The 17581-nt window shown below is 45.7% G+C and overlaps 1 protein-coding gene across 1 annotated transcript in view; it reads right to left on the reverse strand.

The window, feature by feature from the left end:
- Positions 1-17581, reverse strand: part of itgav (integrin, alpha V) — a 563305-nt gene that overhangs the window by 121000 nt on the left and 424724 nt on the right. The window lies entirely within an intron of this gene.

Here is a 17581-nt window from a genome sequence, read left to right on the forward strand (position 1 = left end):
TAAAAACGAAAAATTAAAAGACAAAAACGATAACTAACTGAAACTATATTGCGTGTTTAGAAAACTAACTGAAATTATAGATATAATTTCCTCCGTTTTCGTCCCTTTCAATATAAGCCTCTTGGTATGATCAATTTATTCCGCTCTGGCCGTTTATCTCCAACTGGCAGCTACGGCACCTTAACGCCTCACGGTCCGTGACGTCAAAACTAAAACTAACTGTCCGGGCTCTTCCTTGTCGGCCTCTGGTCTCACGGGTGGCGGGGTTGCTCCCCCCCCCTCCCCCACTATAGATACACTTCAGGTGGAGCTTTGTTTGGTTTATTACACACACACACACACACACACACACACACACACTCACACACACACACACACACACACACACACACACACACATATAGTCATTTAGTCACATGCATACACACACACACACACACACACACACACACACACACACACACACATGCATGATCATATACATACACACACACACACATAGACATACACACTGGCTTGTTCACCTGCATGCTGGGTCTCTAGTTTTTGGGTTTAGGTAGCGGTAGCGATAGCTTAGCTCAGACTGCGATCAGATCTCAAGATTTAGGTCGATTGCTGTTCGTGTTTTGGATGGCTCCGTGCCGGTTTCGTGCTTTGTTTGTGGTTTTTTTGTTGCAGATTTCCAGTGCTTGACGTGTGTCTCCGTGTGTTCCTGCTTCCTGGATTGGCAGTGGATGTCGTCACCACCCCCCCCCACCCCCTCCCCCCCAAAAAAAAAAAAAAAAAAAAAAAAAAAAAAAAAAAAACACTGGGTTTGTATGTGTATATTTATGTATGTGTACGCATATGTGTGCGTATATATATGTATATATTACATATAGTAATAATGCACATATATACACTTTTGGTTTCTACCGTCATGGTATCAATCAATAATATGTGTGCAGACAAGGTAAAAAAAAAAAAAAACTAAAACTAAAACTAATAAAAACTAAACTAAAACTAAGCATTTTTGAAAATATAAAAACTAATAAAAACTAGCAAACCCACACTAAAAACGAATTAAAACTAAATTAATTGAAGGAGAAAAAGTCAAAACGAAATTAAACTAAACTAAAATGAAAAATTCAAAACTATTATAACCCTGCCTCAAAGTCTATAATGGTGAATGCTCTAAACAGGGAGAGGGCCATAGATCCCTTACACCCAACTTTCCACACCATGCTCTTCATCCACCCCGCTGGCAATCACTCATCAGTTCCACATACGTAATGATCTTCTTTTCAGGGGCTTACTCCAAGCAGTCTTCCCATGAGATTATCAACTCCAGCAGCATAGCCTGTTTGGTGGACAATCATCACAGGGTGGTGGCTGTAATGTGGCTTGAGAACTTCAGCTGCTCCGCAGCCACCACCAAGGTCCACCAAGCTGTCAGTCCCTTACAGAGTCGAGGAAGGCTGCAGATAATGATTTCTGCTCTCCCTCTTAAACAAAAGCGATGGTCTTCTTGCTGGAATAGCTTTACTTTCAGGAAAAAAAAAGGTTCTGAAACTGAAAAAACATGATGTGAATCTGAAAACATAAAATTGGGGCACACCATCTTCCTCAGTATGGAGGAGGGTGGCTGGATTAGGAATGTTAGATCTCTGACCAGTAACAATAGGCATATCAAAACAACAGAGGCGTATCTCAGCCATCTGACTGCAAACAGATGAGATGTCTTTTGTTCCAGCAGAATGATGGACCCAGAATGAGGAACCAACAGTCAAGGAAGAGTAGCCCACTATGTCCCTAGAGGCCAAAACTGCCTTTTTTTAAGCAGCAGAAACAGCTCGAACACAACCACGAACTCCTGAAGCCACAGGATCCAGCTAAGAAGAATAATATGCAACAGGTCACAGCCTGTTATCGTGGTGCTGCAAGAGAACATGTGACATAAAACTAGTTTTTTTTTACCAACCATTTGCACAACGGCTTTGTAGAGTCTGGCAAGGCCAGAGCAGGGGCTGACAGAATGGCCTGCTTCAAGGACATAAAATCATCTTCTGCCTCAGCTATCCAGGAAACCTTATCATGAGCAGTTAGAGAACGGCCATGAATTAGACCAGACACTGTGGAGTAATTTGGGATGAAATTACAACAATAACTGGTCATCCCGAAAAATGACATCAGTTGTTTCTTGGTTTGAGGTTTTGGAATATTTTGAATTGCCTGAACACGTGTGTCTGACAGGCAGCGAGTGCAGTGGGAAATGACATGGCCCAAAATATTACTTCAGTTTTCAAAAATTGCAACTGGACAAACTGGCCTTGTGACCCTTGTCTTGCAGATGAGTGAGCAACCGGACCGTGTCATTCATACTGTCCAGCAGAGGGATCACAATTTAAGAGGTCATGCACAAACTGCAACAATACTGTCCCTGGGGACAGAATCAAATCAGTCAGAGAGTCTCGGAGAGCTGCATTGTAAATGGTGGGGCACTCGCAATAACCTTGACACAGCCATGTAAAAGTGTAAGGCTTGCTATTGAGTTCAAATGCAAACCAAAACTGACTGTCTGGATGAACTGGGACAAAGAAAAATGCATTTGACAAATCCACAACAGTGAAATAAGTAGCACCAGGTGGGATTTGTGACATGGTGGTGTGAGGATTCGACACAGTGGGTGAAAGGGGAACAACGGCTTTGTTTACAGCCTGTAAGTCCTTTACAAATCTCCATTCAACAGGTTTGTCAGCATCATATTTGGACCGAGCCCACAGGTTGGGGGGCACGTCTCTGAATGCCTCTGGTATGTGAGGAGAGGAAGAAACTTCAGAGGATAAACAGACAAAGTCATCATCAGCTACCAGCTCAACAGTTCTCTGGCAGTGAGTAATTGCAGTCATGAACTGTTTAAACATTTTACAAAGGGGAGAATAGAACACACCCTCCTCAGGTTCCCAATCAGTTGCACCCTCCCCTTTACAAACAAACTGACTCAACCAATGCCATTCTGCATTACAGGCTTAGACAACGAAACATGGGGAGGAGTATCAGTGTGGGACAGAAACAAACAGGTGAGAAAACAGAAAAAACACCGTTACTCCCCCGAGTCACGGGACAAAAAATCTGCAATGACATTCTTGTGTCCTGGCTTATACTGAACCTGAAAATGAAATGGCTGGAGAGATAAATACCATCTAGTAATTCTTGTATTTGTGTATTTCATGTTCTGAATCCATTGTAGAGCATGATGACCAGTTTGAAGAACAAACTCATTGGCAAGTGTCCAAAGCCCATTTAATAGCTAGTGCTCCCTTCTCAATGGTCAAGTACCTTTTTTTCTCTTGGGTCCCCTCTTATGAGCCTGCTCCTCCTCCTAAATGTGAGTTTTTCTTTGACACTGTTTGGCTTAAGGCTTTTCTCCCACTAGGGGAGTTTTTACCTGCCATTGTTTATGTAATAATTGCTCGGGGGTCATGTTCTGGGTCTCTGGAAAGCGCCTAGAGACAACTTTTGTTGTATTAGACGCTATACAAATAAAATTGCATTGAATTTAATTGCCCCTCCTTGAACCACCACCTTACTGTTGTGGAGGGGTTTGTGTGCCCGAGTGATCCTAGGAGCTATGTTGTCGGGGGCACTTACGCCCCTGGTAGGATCTCCCATGGCAAACAGGTCCTAGGTGACGGGCCAGACTAAGAGCGGTTCACAAAGCCTACCATGAGAAGAAGAAAAGCAAGGACCGTAACGTCGCCCGGATCGGCGTCACCGGGGCCCCGCCCTGGAGCCAGGCCTGGGGTTGGAGCTCGCTGGCGAGCGCCTGGTGGCTGAGTCGGGGGCCCTCTATTAAGGGCTGTCCGGTCTCTGTATGATCGGAGCAGGAGTCTGGTTCGCATTGCCAGCAGTAAGTCAGACTTGTTCCCGATGCATGTTGGACTCTGGCAGGGCTACCCTTTGTCACCGGTCCTGTTCATTATGGACAGGATTTCTAGGCACAGCCAGGGGCCGGAGGGTATCCGGTTTGGGAACCACAGGATTTCATCTCTGCTTTTTGCGGATGACGTTGTCCTGTTGGCTTCATCGGACCGGGACCTTCAGCATTTGCTGGGGCGGTTTGCGGCCGAGTGCGACATGGCAGGGATGAGAATCGGCACCTCCAAGACCGAGGCCATGGTTCTCCACCGGGAAAGGGTGGCGTGCAGTGGCGTCGCCTGGCCTGGGCATCCGGGGCTTCAGCCACGGACGTTTTTTCTTTAGCCCCGGATAATTCAACTTCAGAAGAAAAAAAATCATAACTATACATTACGAGTCACTAAAGAAGTTGTAGTTCTTTATCCATTATCAGTGAATGCAACAGGGGATGACGTCGAGACACCAAGACCAATCAGAGAGATGGATTGCGTCCGTATTGAACTAATACGGGACGCGATTTGTCCCGTATTTTCATTAACCCCCCATACACACGTCTGTCACACACACACACATCAACACTAAATTTAACAATAATGAACAAAATAAACCACAGGAAACGTTAAGGCCAGCAAAATGTTTGTGGCGGGACAACAGGACCTGCTGCGTCTGTGCCCAGATCTTTATGTGTGCCAGACAGCGGGGAGGACTCGGGCTTCACCTCCAGGTAGGGGTTTGGAATTGGGAATTAAAAGTTCCGTATTGAACCAATACGGACATATATTATGCCAGGCCCGGTTCTACGATGGTGCATAAGCAAGCATTGCATCCTCAGTTTGTGTTTGCGTGCTCAGTTGAAAAGACGAAAAGAAAACTGACAAATTCGCCCGCGTTAAGCCTGATTTATGGTTCCGCGTTAAATCGACGGCGTAGGGTACGCGGCGACGCGCAAGGTACGTTCGCGTCCCCGCTTACTATATGCCATAAGCTCTGCTTTGGTGCAACGCAGAGCCATAAATCAGCCAGTGTCCGTCACGCATCTGCGTCCAGCAGTTTGCTGCACCAGCAAGACACTGCTCTCTGATTATGGCTCACAGTTTATGAAAACCCCAAATAAAAAATATATTAGAGAATATTTTATGAAATCAATAATTAAAAAATTCCATCATCAAAATTATAACAAAGGTTCAACATATCTTGCTTTGCATGTAATAAGACTAGGTAATATATTAGTTTCACCTTTTAAGTTGAATTATTGAAATAAATTAACTTTTACACCATATTCCAGTTGAATTATTGAAATAAATTAACTTTTACATCATATTCTAGTTGATTATTGAAATAAGTTAACTTTTACACCAAATTCTAGTTGAATTATTGAAATAAATTAACTTTTATATCATATTCTAGTTGAATTATTGAAATAAGTTTACTTTTACACCAAATTCTAGTTGGATTATTGACATAATTTAACTTTTACATCATATTCTAGTTGAATTTTTGAAATAAGTTAACTTTTACACCAAATTCTAGTTGAATTATTGAAATAAATTAACTTTTACACCATATTCTAGTTGAATTATTGAAATAAGTTAACTTTTAAACTTAAACTTAAACTTAAACTTTATTTATTTATATAGCACCAACTCATGCAGTGTAAGTGCAACTCATGGTGCTTTACATACAGAGATAAAATAACAATCAAAAGTACAATGTAAAACATCCCATACGACCCCACCCCCCACGCATACACACACCCTCACTCACACTCATACACATGTGCATACACTCACACGCCCACACACACACACACACACACACACACAATAAGTGGACTGGTGACATGGCTTAGCACTAACGATCCAGGTGAGGAAAACACTACCTATGGGTGGCCGTCCACACCGAGAGGCTCCACCGGCCACGACCACAAGGAGCATCGCCACAGAGACCCCCCCAACCCGGACAGACCAGGACAGACCCCACACAGAAGGTGGAGTCCCTCCCCCAGCTACCCAGGCCTGAGGGACCCCCATGACGACACCCCCATGGGCGGAGCAGGCACACCTCCCAGTGTGGACGACCCCCCTGAGGAAACACTGGAGCTAAAAACTAAAAGATTAAAAGAAAGTAAAAAATGCCTAAAAAGTGTAAAATTTTAGAAAAATCTATACAAAACTTAAGATGAATAATAAATAACATAAAATACAAAGTCACTCAAATGGATTAAAGGTTTATAAAAAAAAAAAAAAAAAAAAAAAAAAGAGATCAGATAAAAGCCAAGCTAAAAAGGTGTGTCTTGAGCCTCCTTTTAAAAGTATCAACGTTCTCTGCGGTCCTGAGGTTCTCTGGCAGGCTGTTCCATAAATAAGGGCCATAATGGCTGAATGCAGCCTCACCGTGGGTTTTGGTCGCGGTTCGGGGAATGGTTAAAAGGCCGGTGCCAGAGGACCTCAGGGTCCGTGAGGGTTGATATGGTAAAAGCAGATCAGATAAATAAGATGGCCCAAGACCGTTAAGACATTTAAAAACCAGTAAAAGAACCTTAAAATCAATCCTGAAGCGGACGGGGAGCCAATGCAGCGATTTTAAAACAGGTGTAATGTGCTCCCGCCCTCTGGTCCTCGTCAGCACGCGAGCGGCTGAATTCTGTAATAGTTGTAGGTTCTTAATACTCTTTTTAGGAAGACCAGAGAGCAGGGGCCTCATCTATAAAGCTTGCTTGCGCAGAAAAAGCGCCTGAAAGTTGCGGAAGCCGCCTTCTACGCAAATCCTCGGATCTAAAAAGAAAAAACTAACCGAAAAATCTGCTTATCTTTACGGCAACTAGGACCCTCCCGTAAGAATTTACTTAAGACACGGGGAACTGGCGACGCAGGGTTTGAGGTGGTGAAATGAAACCAGATTCATATCATACTCTTAATAATGTCATCACATATCACAAAATATATCAGACTTAAAATAATAAAATAATAAAATAAAATAATATAGCGCTGATCGTGTTCCTCTGTGTGTGAAGCTCAGTCAGTCAGGACTCTGGTGCTGCTGGAGCTGCAGCCGCGGTGCAGGACACGCCGGGAACCTCCTTCACCGCTTTAGGACAGAACAAATGAGGGGCTGCGTTTAGGGAGCCCCACGGAGCCCCGCATTTCTTCCCTAAAGGGACTCAGATTTGTTTTCATATATATGAGTTTTACGGGCGCGTGAAACCTTTACGTGCGGGTGTATGGTGCCTAAATTATGGCCCCGCGTTAAAACGACGCAGAGCCTACGGCGTAGGGTACGCGGCGACGCGCACCTACGCCGTAGGCTCTGCGTTGGTGACGCAGAACCATAAACCCGCCCTGAGCAGCTCTGAGGGGAGACGGGAGAGGAGGAGGGGGGGGGGGGGGGGGGGGGGGGGGGTGAAGCGGGGGCTGCGGGGCCGTTCTCGTATCGCTTTCATACAGTGTCTTGATAATTTGCAATTTAAGGCTGAGCCTACCGTTAGTTTTTAAACTATAAAAAGTAAGGGGAAAAAAACATGATTTTGAAAAGACGGGGGGACGTGTGTCCCCCTGTTGCACCGGGGAACTCACGGCGTTCCGCGCAGCAACGGCGTGCTGCCACTCACTCGCTTTATTTTATACTATTTATTTTTCTACTTTTACTGTGACCACAAAATAATGTGGTTTTCCTGTCCTCCTCCTCATCAACAACATCTAGATCTCAGATCTCAGTGAAATTCAGTGGCACGGTGGCTCGACACGTTCATTCATTCATTCTGAAGCCAAACAGGTTGCAGGAAGCCACTGCGCATGCTCAGCAGGCTCATTCATATGCAAAATGATTCCATTTTCGGTAGAAAGTGGGCGTGTTGAGGGCGGGATACCAGGCGGATTCCCGTGCGCAGCCTTCCAGCTGGACTGTGATTTATAAAGAGAACCTTACGTGGAAGTCTGCGTGCACGCGGTTTTATAGATCCGGATATTTTTTTGCGCCCGGCATTTTCGGCTTTTGAGCGTACGTGCACTTTTAGTATGACTCCTACGCACTCCTTTTTAAATGAGGCCCCTGGGCATTACAATAATCTAAACGACATGAGATAAAAGCATGCATCAGCACCTCCGTGCTGGCCTGAGAGAGAAACGGGCGGACTCTGGCTATATTCTTAAGATGGTATAAACCTATCTTCGTAATATTCTTTATGTGTGGAATAAAAGTGAGCTCAGAGTCAAAAATAACACCCAGGTTCTTTACACATTTCGAAGGTTTAAAATCTTGTAGTTTTGGTAAAACTCCATACACCATATTATAGTTGAATTATTGAAATAAGTTAACTTTTACCCTATATTCTTCACCTGAAGCAATATTCTACACCTTGGCTGATGTGGACATACAGAGCATAGGAGGCTATTTCAGCTGCTATATGGGTGGCTGTCTGTACAGTCATGCAAGTTCAATGCTATTAAAGAACACGTTTTTTCATATAAAATAAACACATTTTTATGCAGTTTTGGGGCTTTTTTTTGGCTCCTGCGCTGCTGAAATCGGGGCGTCCTTTATTTCTATTTCTGAAAGCTGGCAACCTCTTTTGCTTTAATTCCTGTGTTATCTATAAGTGAATCATCCTGTTTCTATCAATATAATATGTTTCATTCTGGTACATTTTGGCAGTGTTTGGCTGTAGACAAGACGCAATAAGGCTCAAGAAAGCATTGAGCTTTTTTCCCCAGGTAGATCCCATAGGCTTCCCTATAAGGGTCTGGGCTCAGCCCCCAATGTTCTCAGTCCCAAGAAACGCCCCTGGTGGTGTGCCTTGTCCGGGCGGGTGGAGAAGTCCTGCCTCAGGTGGAGGAGTTCAAGTATCTCGGGATCTTGTTCACGAGTGAGGGAACGATGGAGCGTGAGATTGACAGACGGATCGGTGCAGTGTCAGCAGTTATGCGGTCGATGTACCGGACCGTCGTGGTGAAGAAGGAGCTGAGTCGAAAGGCGAAGCTCTCGATTTACCGGTCAATCTACGCACCTACCCTCACCTATGGTCATGAACTTTGGGTAGTGACCAAAAGGACAATATCGCGGATACAAGCGGCTGAGATGAGTTTCCTCCGCAGGGTGGATGGACGCTCCCTTAGAGATAGGGTGAGGAGTTCGATCACCCGGGAGGAGCTCGGAGTCGAGCCGCTAATCCTTCACATTGAGAGGAGTCAGCCGAGGTGGCTTGGGCATCTGTATCGGATGCCTCCTGGACGCCTCTCTAGGGAGGTGTACCAGGCATGTCCCACCGGGAGGAGACCCCGGGGAAGACCCAGGACACACTGGAGAGACTATGTCTCTCGGCTGGCCTGGGAACGCCTCGGACTCCCCTCGGAGGAGCTGGAGGAAGTGTCTGGGGTGAGGGAAGTCTGGGCATCTCTGCTGAGGCTGCTGCCCCCGCGACCCAGGAACGGATAAGCGGCGGACGATGGATGGATGGATGAATTTAATTTTAAAGGTACTTGCCAATACCCTTTGCAAAAGTCAAGGTTCATGAGGAAATTGTCATTTCCCAAGCAGTCAATCAACTCATCAACCCTTGGCATTGGATAGGATCAAATGATGACACTGTGTTAAGTTTTTAAAGGTTGACACAGAATCTCAGGTTTGAATCATCAATTTTTTTGGCACCAACACCACAGGACTGCACCACTCATTATGAGAAGGTTTAACGATTCCAGAACACAACATCTCCTCTACTTCAAACCAGACAAAAGCTTAGCTGGAATGCAACATTTTGTGTCCCTGATTGGTGTCTGCAGTGGAGAACGCAGGGTTATGTGATGTTCAATAAGGTGTGTGCGAGCTGGTTTCACACTAGAGTTATTTTATCATAAGTCTTTGCAATTCAAAATGCTTGTCTTGTGATAAATGACTGATGTCTTGGTAAACTGAAACCTCAGCTGAAGATGGGAAGAACTGCTCCTGAACTTCTTCCTCATCTTCAATAGAGTGCGTCCAGCAACATATACCCTGCTGTGCTTGGCTAATCCATTCTTTTAAAAGATTTACATGGAAGACTTGATGTTTTTTCTGACGATCTGGCAACAAAAGTTCATATGTGACAGCGCCGGTCTTTCCAATGATCTTATATGGCCCCTGCCACTTGGCAGGAAGACTGCTTTCAGTAGTGGGTAGCAACAACAGGACTTTTCTGACCTTCCTGAAAAACTCTCCTTTGTGAGGCTCGGTCATACCTCTGCTTCTGTTGCTGTTGTACCTGGGCTAGATTATCATTAAACAGATGTGTACCTCTGCCAGGTATGAGGGACATGAGGCTAACCACATCCTGTTTTACCCAGACAGCATCGCTACCTGTTGGTACATCCTGCTCTCGGGGTCTGTCTTCGTCAAGGAGTACATGTACATGACAAGATGCTGTTTTGGCGAGCAGCTGGGGGGTAGACTGTGAATGCATCACTGTGGAGCCATCAGAAATTCATCCATCCATCTATTTTCTATACCCGCTTTGTCCTTTGCTGGGTCACGGGGGTCTGCTGGAGCCTATCCCAGCTAAATACAGGCAAGAGGCAGGGGTTCACCCTGGACAAGTTGCCAGTCTATCGCAGGACCACATACATATACAACAGACACACTCACACCTGCATGTTTTAGATGTTTCCCGGCCTCAGCAAACCTGATTCTAAATACCGGTCCTCATTAGCTTGTTATCCAGGTCCTGACAGTTCTGTTGTTGACACAGCTCCTTGTATCATGGTATGCTGAAGCAGGGTAGCATCTAAAACATGCGGGACAGTAGATCTTGGGGAGCAGGGTTGGTGACCGCTGCAGTACAGCGTTCAAAATATATATCTACAGACCACTAATGACATTGCAATATTTTTTCCAGTTTAATTTCCTCTGGCCAGTAGATGGCCTAGTACACATTCACTTCACAACTTCACATGTGCGCTCTGGTCATTCAACTGGGAAATGAGGAAGGGCTTTGTTTTCTCCAGCAAAGTGGATGCAACAGCAGACAAACAATAAAATTAACAAACACACTTAAGCTAATAAACACAGTTGTCACGGGATCAGTAGTCTGGCTCACTACTTACTAGTTGAATGTGTTAACTATGTTTCTCTGCCCAGACACAAAACAGCCTCTTACGTGGATCTTTGTAAGTGAAGAAAAAGGTGGTTTGGTCTGGCCGGTCAGCGTTCCTTGGTGAACAGCTGGATGGTTATGCTCCGTCACCATGGTGAAGAGCAGTTCTCTCTCTCCTGCTATCCTCGTCTCCGTTTGGATGAGGGGTGCCGCATGCGCACTGCAGCTGGACATCCTTCAGCTCCATGTCTGTCCAAAAGGCGTTCATGTCTGTGGATGCAAGGGTCCCTCGTTCGGCTCATCTGGGGCTCGGAACGTTTGCGGGTCACTCGTTGCAGCACTCCAGACTATGGTTGCCATTTCAAGACTACCAGACGCTTCTTCAGGCACGATTATGGAGAAGGCCGGCTCATAGCTAGTAGCTCTTAATGCTAAAATAGGAGCTGTGGCCTTCTTCATAGGTACCAGACAACTCCAAGGGACAATGGATGGGGCTGAGGGAGAAGAGATCTTGGGAGAAGGAGAGCAAGGAAGGGGGAGCCTGCTCTTTATGGCCAGGCCTGCGCTGCCATAAATCGGCAGCGGCCCCTCCTGCGATTTGGGGTTCATGCCTAATAAGGAAGCTATTCCTTATCCCAAGGGCCGTAAATGCAAAGCTTGCTAGGTCTTTTGCTGGGTCATTTTGGAGGTTCCTTTGTTTTATACCATGCGGTCAACGTTAAGAAATTGAGGCTGAGCTCAGAGTTGGGTGTCAGAGCTAGGCCTCAGAATTCAAATAATGTCTTCCCATGTTCAATACAGGGCTGTGGCCCAACAGTGATCACAAGAAACATGCTTTATTGCCATAGTCAAATTGGTGATCAGCTTGATGTTCCTCTGAGTTTGAGGCCCACGATTTTGAAACAGAGCCATTCTGTTCCTTGGGCAGGACATTTAGGCTGGACTAAAACATTTTCTAGAATGGTTTCCCAGTTTTGTTGGCCTCATCAGTATGCAGATGCAATTAAATATTGTCAAGCTTGTCCACAGTGCCAGTTAACATCTCCAGGCAGGAAAAGAGATAGAGCTCTCCTAATTAATAAATATACCTTTCTCCTGTATTGCCATGGACATTGTTGGCCCATTAGAGTGTTGCAGGTCACAGATATATCCTTGTAGTTTGTGATTATGCTACAAGGTACCCTGAAGCCTTTCCTTTGAGAAAAATAAAAGTTTGTCAGATTAATAACTGTCTCATTTGGCTGTTCTTCAGAGTTGGGATCCCAAAAGAAATCATTGACCAAGGTACCAACTTTATTTCATAATTTCTGAAAGAAGTATAAAATCTTTTTTGTAATTCATGGTGCTATGACCAGTCCTTACCATCCTCAATGTCAGGAATTGGTTTGTTAGGACCCAGACGCAGGAGAGCAGGAGGCAAGACTTCCAAAAGGGTGATTTATTATCATAAGCAAACAAAAAGCGCTGCTGAGCAGTGTAAAACAAACAAACACGAGAGCAGAATAAAAACCAGACCTGAAACATGGAGGAAGGAAACAGTATGGATCAGCATGGAGCAAGGGAAAAACAAAACCAGATAAACCCAGAATGGTTAACGAGACACAGGAGCGGACAATCAGGGCAGATGGGACACAGGGAAGTCAAGACAGAACTCAAACACAAAGACACAGGCTTCAAAATAAAACAGGAACTATCAAAACCATAAGACTCAAACTGATCAGCAGGGTTAACCAAACAAACATGAGAGCAGAAGAAAATCCTGACAGGACACACGGAGGAATCAAACAGTACTGACCAGCAGGGAGCAAGGGAAAGACAAGACCTGTCACAAAATGGTATATGAGGACCCAACACATAGTCAGAGCTCAGGGGGCCTGGGCACTAAGCCGGGTAGACCGGCGAGACAGTTCAGGGGGCTGTCCTCGGGGCCGGGCAGATCCGCGAGACAGGTCAGAGGGCCATTCTCGGGACTGAGCAGATGGGTCAGAGGGACACTCTCGGGACTGAGCAGATGGGCGTTCTCGGGACTGGGCAGTCGGGCTTTCTCGTGACTGGGCAGTTTCTAGGAAGAGGGCGGACCAAGTCTGGGGGGGGGGGGGGGGGGGGCGGCTTCGGGGCAGACAGAATCCGAGGGGCCAGATTCGGGGCAGACAGAATCAGAGGGGCCGGCTTCGGGGGACACCGGGTCCTTGGCAGGGGCCTGGGTGTCAGCTGAAGTGTGTCTGGGACCACTACAGGACCACCTCGGGAACAGCGACGGGTGGGTCCCGGACCAACTCGGGAACAGTGACAGGTGGGTCCGGTACCACCTCGGGAACAGGCTGGGGCTGCCGCCACCATTGTTTCACCTGGGGCTAAAAACACCTGGTCCCGCCTCGAGCCAGGCGTGTTCCCCAAAAGTGGGACTCCTCTTCCTCTACCTCCTGCCAACCAGGAATTGGGAGTTCTGCCTCCCGGTAGATGTATTGCCAAAAGGCAAAACGTTCTCCTGCTGGGTCCATGCTGGATGGTCCGTTCTGTCACGAAATGGTATATGAGGACCCAAATGCGAGAGAGACCAGGAGGCAGGAGTTCCAAAAAGTAGTGATTTATTCGTCAAAAACAAATTCAAAGCGCTGCCGAGCAGGACACAAAACCAGAACATGAACGTGACAATGTAAAACTACCAAAACCTGAAGTGGAAAACATGGAGGGAGGAAACAGTACGGACCAGCAAGGAGCAAGGGGAAGACAAGACCAGATATACACAAGGGTTAATGAGACACAGGTGCAGACGATTCAGGGCCGATGGGAAACAGGAAAGTCAAACCATAACTCAAACACACGGACTTCAAAATAAAACAGGAAGTATCAAACCATGACAAGACCAGATATGCACAGAGGGGTTAACGAGATACAAGTGCAGTTGATCAGGGCAGATGGGAAACAGGAAGGTCAAAACAGAACTGAAACACAAAGACACGGGTTTCAAAATAAAACAGGAACTTAAACCAGACTGTGACACAAACCATTGTAGCAATCGATGCAGAAATACTACAACATGTGGGGGGGACCATTTATCAATGAATACATTTGGAAGTGATGTGACCTGGGTGGATGGGGCCTGGTAGCCGTGTCTCCCTTCCTGCCCGCCCTCCACTGGCTGGGTCTGTCTGACCGCTGCTCTGGAGGGTTTGGGACAGCCTGATATAACGAGGATGCTGGTAACGGTAACCAGGGACGATAAGAGACATCCAGAGTCACTTGTCACTCTGTCATTCCATGCTACCACTTCTTCTTCTTCGTGTCTGGCCGTCCTCTATATCATGTCCTTCCAATGGGTGGCGCAGGCGAGTGCAGCGGCGTTGGGTTCAGCCAGGTCATCTCCAGTACATTGTGGAGCAGATATACTGTACATCTCTTGATGTGGTCCATTGTTTGTGGTTCCCCACACATGCATGCATCAGAGAATGTTTCCATTTTATCATGGATGCCTTGCAGCGTCCTTCGCCGACCCGCAAACGGTTTAGGGTTTTCCAGATAGCCCATGGTTGGTCATGGCCTGTTGCAAGACATTCATCTGGGAGCAGGAGAGAACATACACCACGCTGAAGATAATCGGGACACCAGTAGAGAGGATGAGCAGCTTCAGATACATGGGAGTGCACATTTCTGAGGATCTGACATGGTCAACACACATAAACAATCAGGTGAAGGAGGCCAGACAGCACCTGTAACACCTGAGACAGCTAAGAAAATTCAGTCTCCTTAGAAATCATGAGGACTTTATTTTGGAGTGGTGGAGAATGTGCTGACGGGTAACATGACCCAATTGTATGGGAACAGCACTGCTCATGACAAGAGGGCCCTGCAGAGGGTGCAGACGTCAGCAGAGCATACCATGGGTACAACACCCTCTAGGACAGTGCTTCTCAATCCTGGTCCTCGTGGGCCCCTGTCCTGCATGTTTTAGATGTTTCCCTGCACCAACACACCTGATTCTAATTAAAGGTCCTCATTAGCTTGTCACCAAGGTCTGCACAACTCTGTCAATAACACAGGTACTTTTATCACGGTGTGCTGAAGCAGGGTAACATCTGTTGAGGAATTTATCAAACCAGTTCAGAAGTCCGCTTTGTGGTTTTATGAGTTTATTCAGCCGGCGGTGAGCAACGTCGACACAGACCAGGGGTCTGGTTGAAATGCTGACACCGAGTGATTTTGTAACAAGCTTTTTATACAAGAACAAACAACAGGAATGAACGAGTCAGTGAGAGACAGTAAAAGGTGTGATCTTTCGTCAGGAAATCCATATATGGTTTTGTCTCTGCGGGGGGCTGGAAATCCGACCACTCCCCCGGTGCCGGTCTCAGCAGGGATGCAAGACGCAGGAACTGGAGTGACAATGTCTAGAGGCACTGAATAGACAATGCGCTGCCGGCAAGTCGTCGCCCCGGCAGGGGTCCTCAGGAACTTGTCAGATTGCATGTCAATGTCCTGAGGGGGACATGAGTTCAGGAGCCATCCGCAAGGCGGCGGCGTGTCCCCGCAGGGGCCTGGAATGCCTCATCACATCTAAAACATGCAGGACAGAGGCCCACGAGGGCAAGGATTGAGAAGCACTGCTCTAGGACACCTACACCAGGAGGAGCGCGGCCAGAGCAAAAATTATTATGAATGAACCTCACCACCCCAGCCACAAACTGTTTGTGTGGTTACACTCTGGCTGATGCCTGAACCTCATCAAGGTGCACACAGAGAGACTCAAGAATCTTAACCACACCCCAGAAATGGTGAACTTGCACAAGCACCTTTTCACACATTGCAGACTGAACATATCTTTTCCCATTTAAGTATATACACCTTCCTCAAATGCTTTCAATAATTTTGAACTTTTTTTTGTCTTATTTTATTATATTACTATTTTATATATTGCTTTTTGTGTTGGTGTGTACATTTCCACATGGCCTGTGGTCAGTTCACTGCATTTCAATGCCCATCTTCTGAGCATGTGACAAATAAAAATCTTTGAAACTTTGAATCTGTTTGATGCAGTCACACAATTAATCTAGAGGCCCATGTTCTCCTGCTATCGGTGACACAGGTTTAAGCGTCATTTCTAAAGTTGTGATGGGACACATTATAGCTGTTAATTAGCTGGCCTAATGGAAGCATGTACACAATGAACAACAGGGGTCCCAGGATTAATCCCTGGGGAACCCTGCAAGTCATAGCAATTTGGTCTGAGATACAGTTACCAATTTCAACAAAGTACCTCCTGTCCTCGAGATAGGGTTGACATGCTGCAGCTGCAGTTATACAGGACCTGACATGGTCCAATAAGTGTCACTGCCTACCTAGGAGTCAGGATAATAAGTTTTGCAGACCTTCTCAGAGGCTGGTTGAGGTACACCCTGGACCTTGAGGACAGACATGTAAGGGATGCGAAGTTTGGGAGTTATAATGCTGTGTTCGGAGCCACAACTCCTACCTTTAGAGTCTCTGTAAAGGCTCCAGGATGGGCTACTACTGACAGCCAGGTAGCTGGGGATTGGCTGGCTCATTAGCAGAATTGCATCTACTGACCAATTTACTTTTGGGGTCCCCAAAAACCAGGCATACCCCTTAACAGCCAGTTCATGAATCCGGTGGTACTCTGTAAATGTAATTCTGTACATTTGTAGTGGACTGTGGTTTCTGTTCAGTATCAGTGTGACATTTTGATAATTCAATCAGGGAATACAGAAAAGCGTCATAGAATTTGTTAGGAAGCGAAAATCAGCCGGCATATTTGTAGTTCTTCCGGTTTCCAGAATAGGGTTGTAATTAGCCTACAAGTTTATAAATAGCTTTTACAATAGATGTTTCTGAGGTTGGGTCTGTTTGATGGAAGAAGAATAGATGGCCGGACTGATGAATAGTTTGGATGCAAAAGTATAGTTAAGCTACTCAATGTGATATGTCACTATGAATGTGGTCTGCTAACACACTGAAGACCTAAAGCCTATATACTGTTTCCACAGTAATTGCAATAATCCATGGAAAATTAATCGGACCCGTGTTTTTAGATAAGTGGCTAAAAAAACTCAATAGGAGTGGTCGCCAGGTTCGCTTTTGTCAGCGGTTTTCATGCATTACTTGACCACTCCGCCTCTACTTGGTCAACGACCGCACTGCTACAACATGCTAATAGACGAGCTATACGTGAGAAACACAATCAGGAACAGGAACACAATCTAACAACCTGGTTTTACTAACAATAGTTTCCTCACTTTCCTCAGCTTTTAAAGCGCTGGACAAAAAGCCGAACTCATACCACTATTGCAGTATTGTGGATTTTTGAGCTTCAGACTTTTTTTGTTTTGTTTATGCCAAAATTTGTTTACTTTATAAGATATTGCACAGTGTAGCTCCGCCACCCCTAAATCAAACTGCTTTCTCAATTGCAGCAACAAAACAGTGGAGTGCCATCCCTTCAAATATTTGAGTATATTAGTTTTAATCCGTTTAAAACTAATGTTAAAAATGGTTGAAAGACAGTCACATTACTTATGTTGTCATTAAGGTTTGTTAATGTCTCTCTGAATGTTGGCTATAAGCACTGGTCTGTCCTACAGGTGTACTTATTATTATAAATATTAATAT

The sequence above is a fragment of the Cololabis saira genome, chromosome 6 (assembly GCF_033807715.1).
Source record: "Cololabis saira isolate AMF1-May2022 chromosome 6, fColSai1.1, whole genome shotgun sequence".
Taxonomy (NCBI): Eukaryota; Metazoa; Chordata; class Actinopteri; order Beloniformes; family Belonidae; genus Cololabis; species Cololabis saira.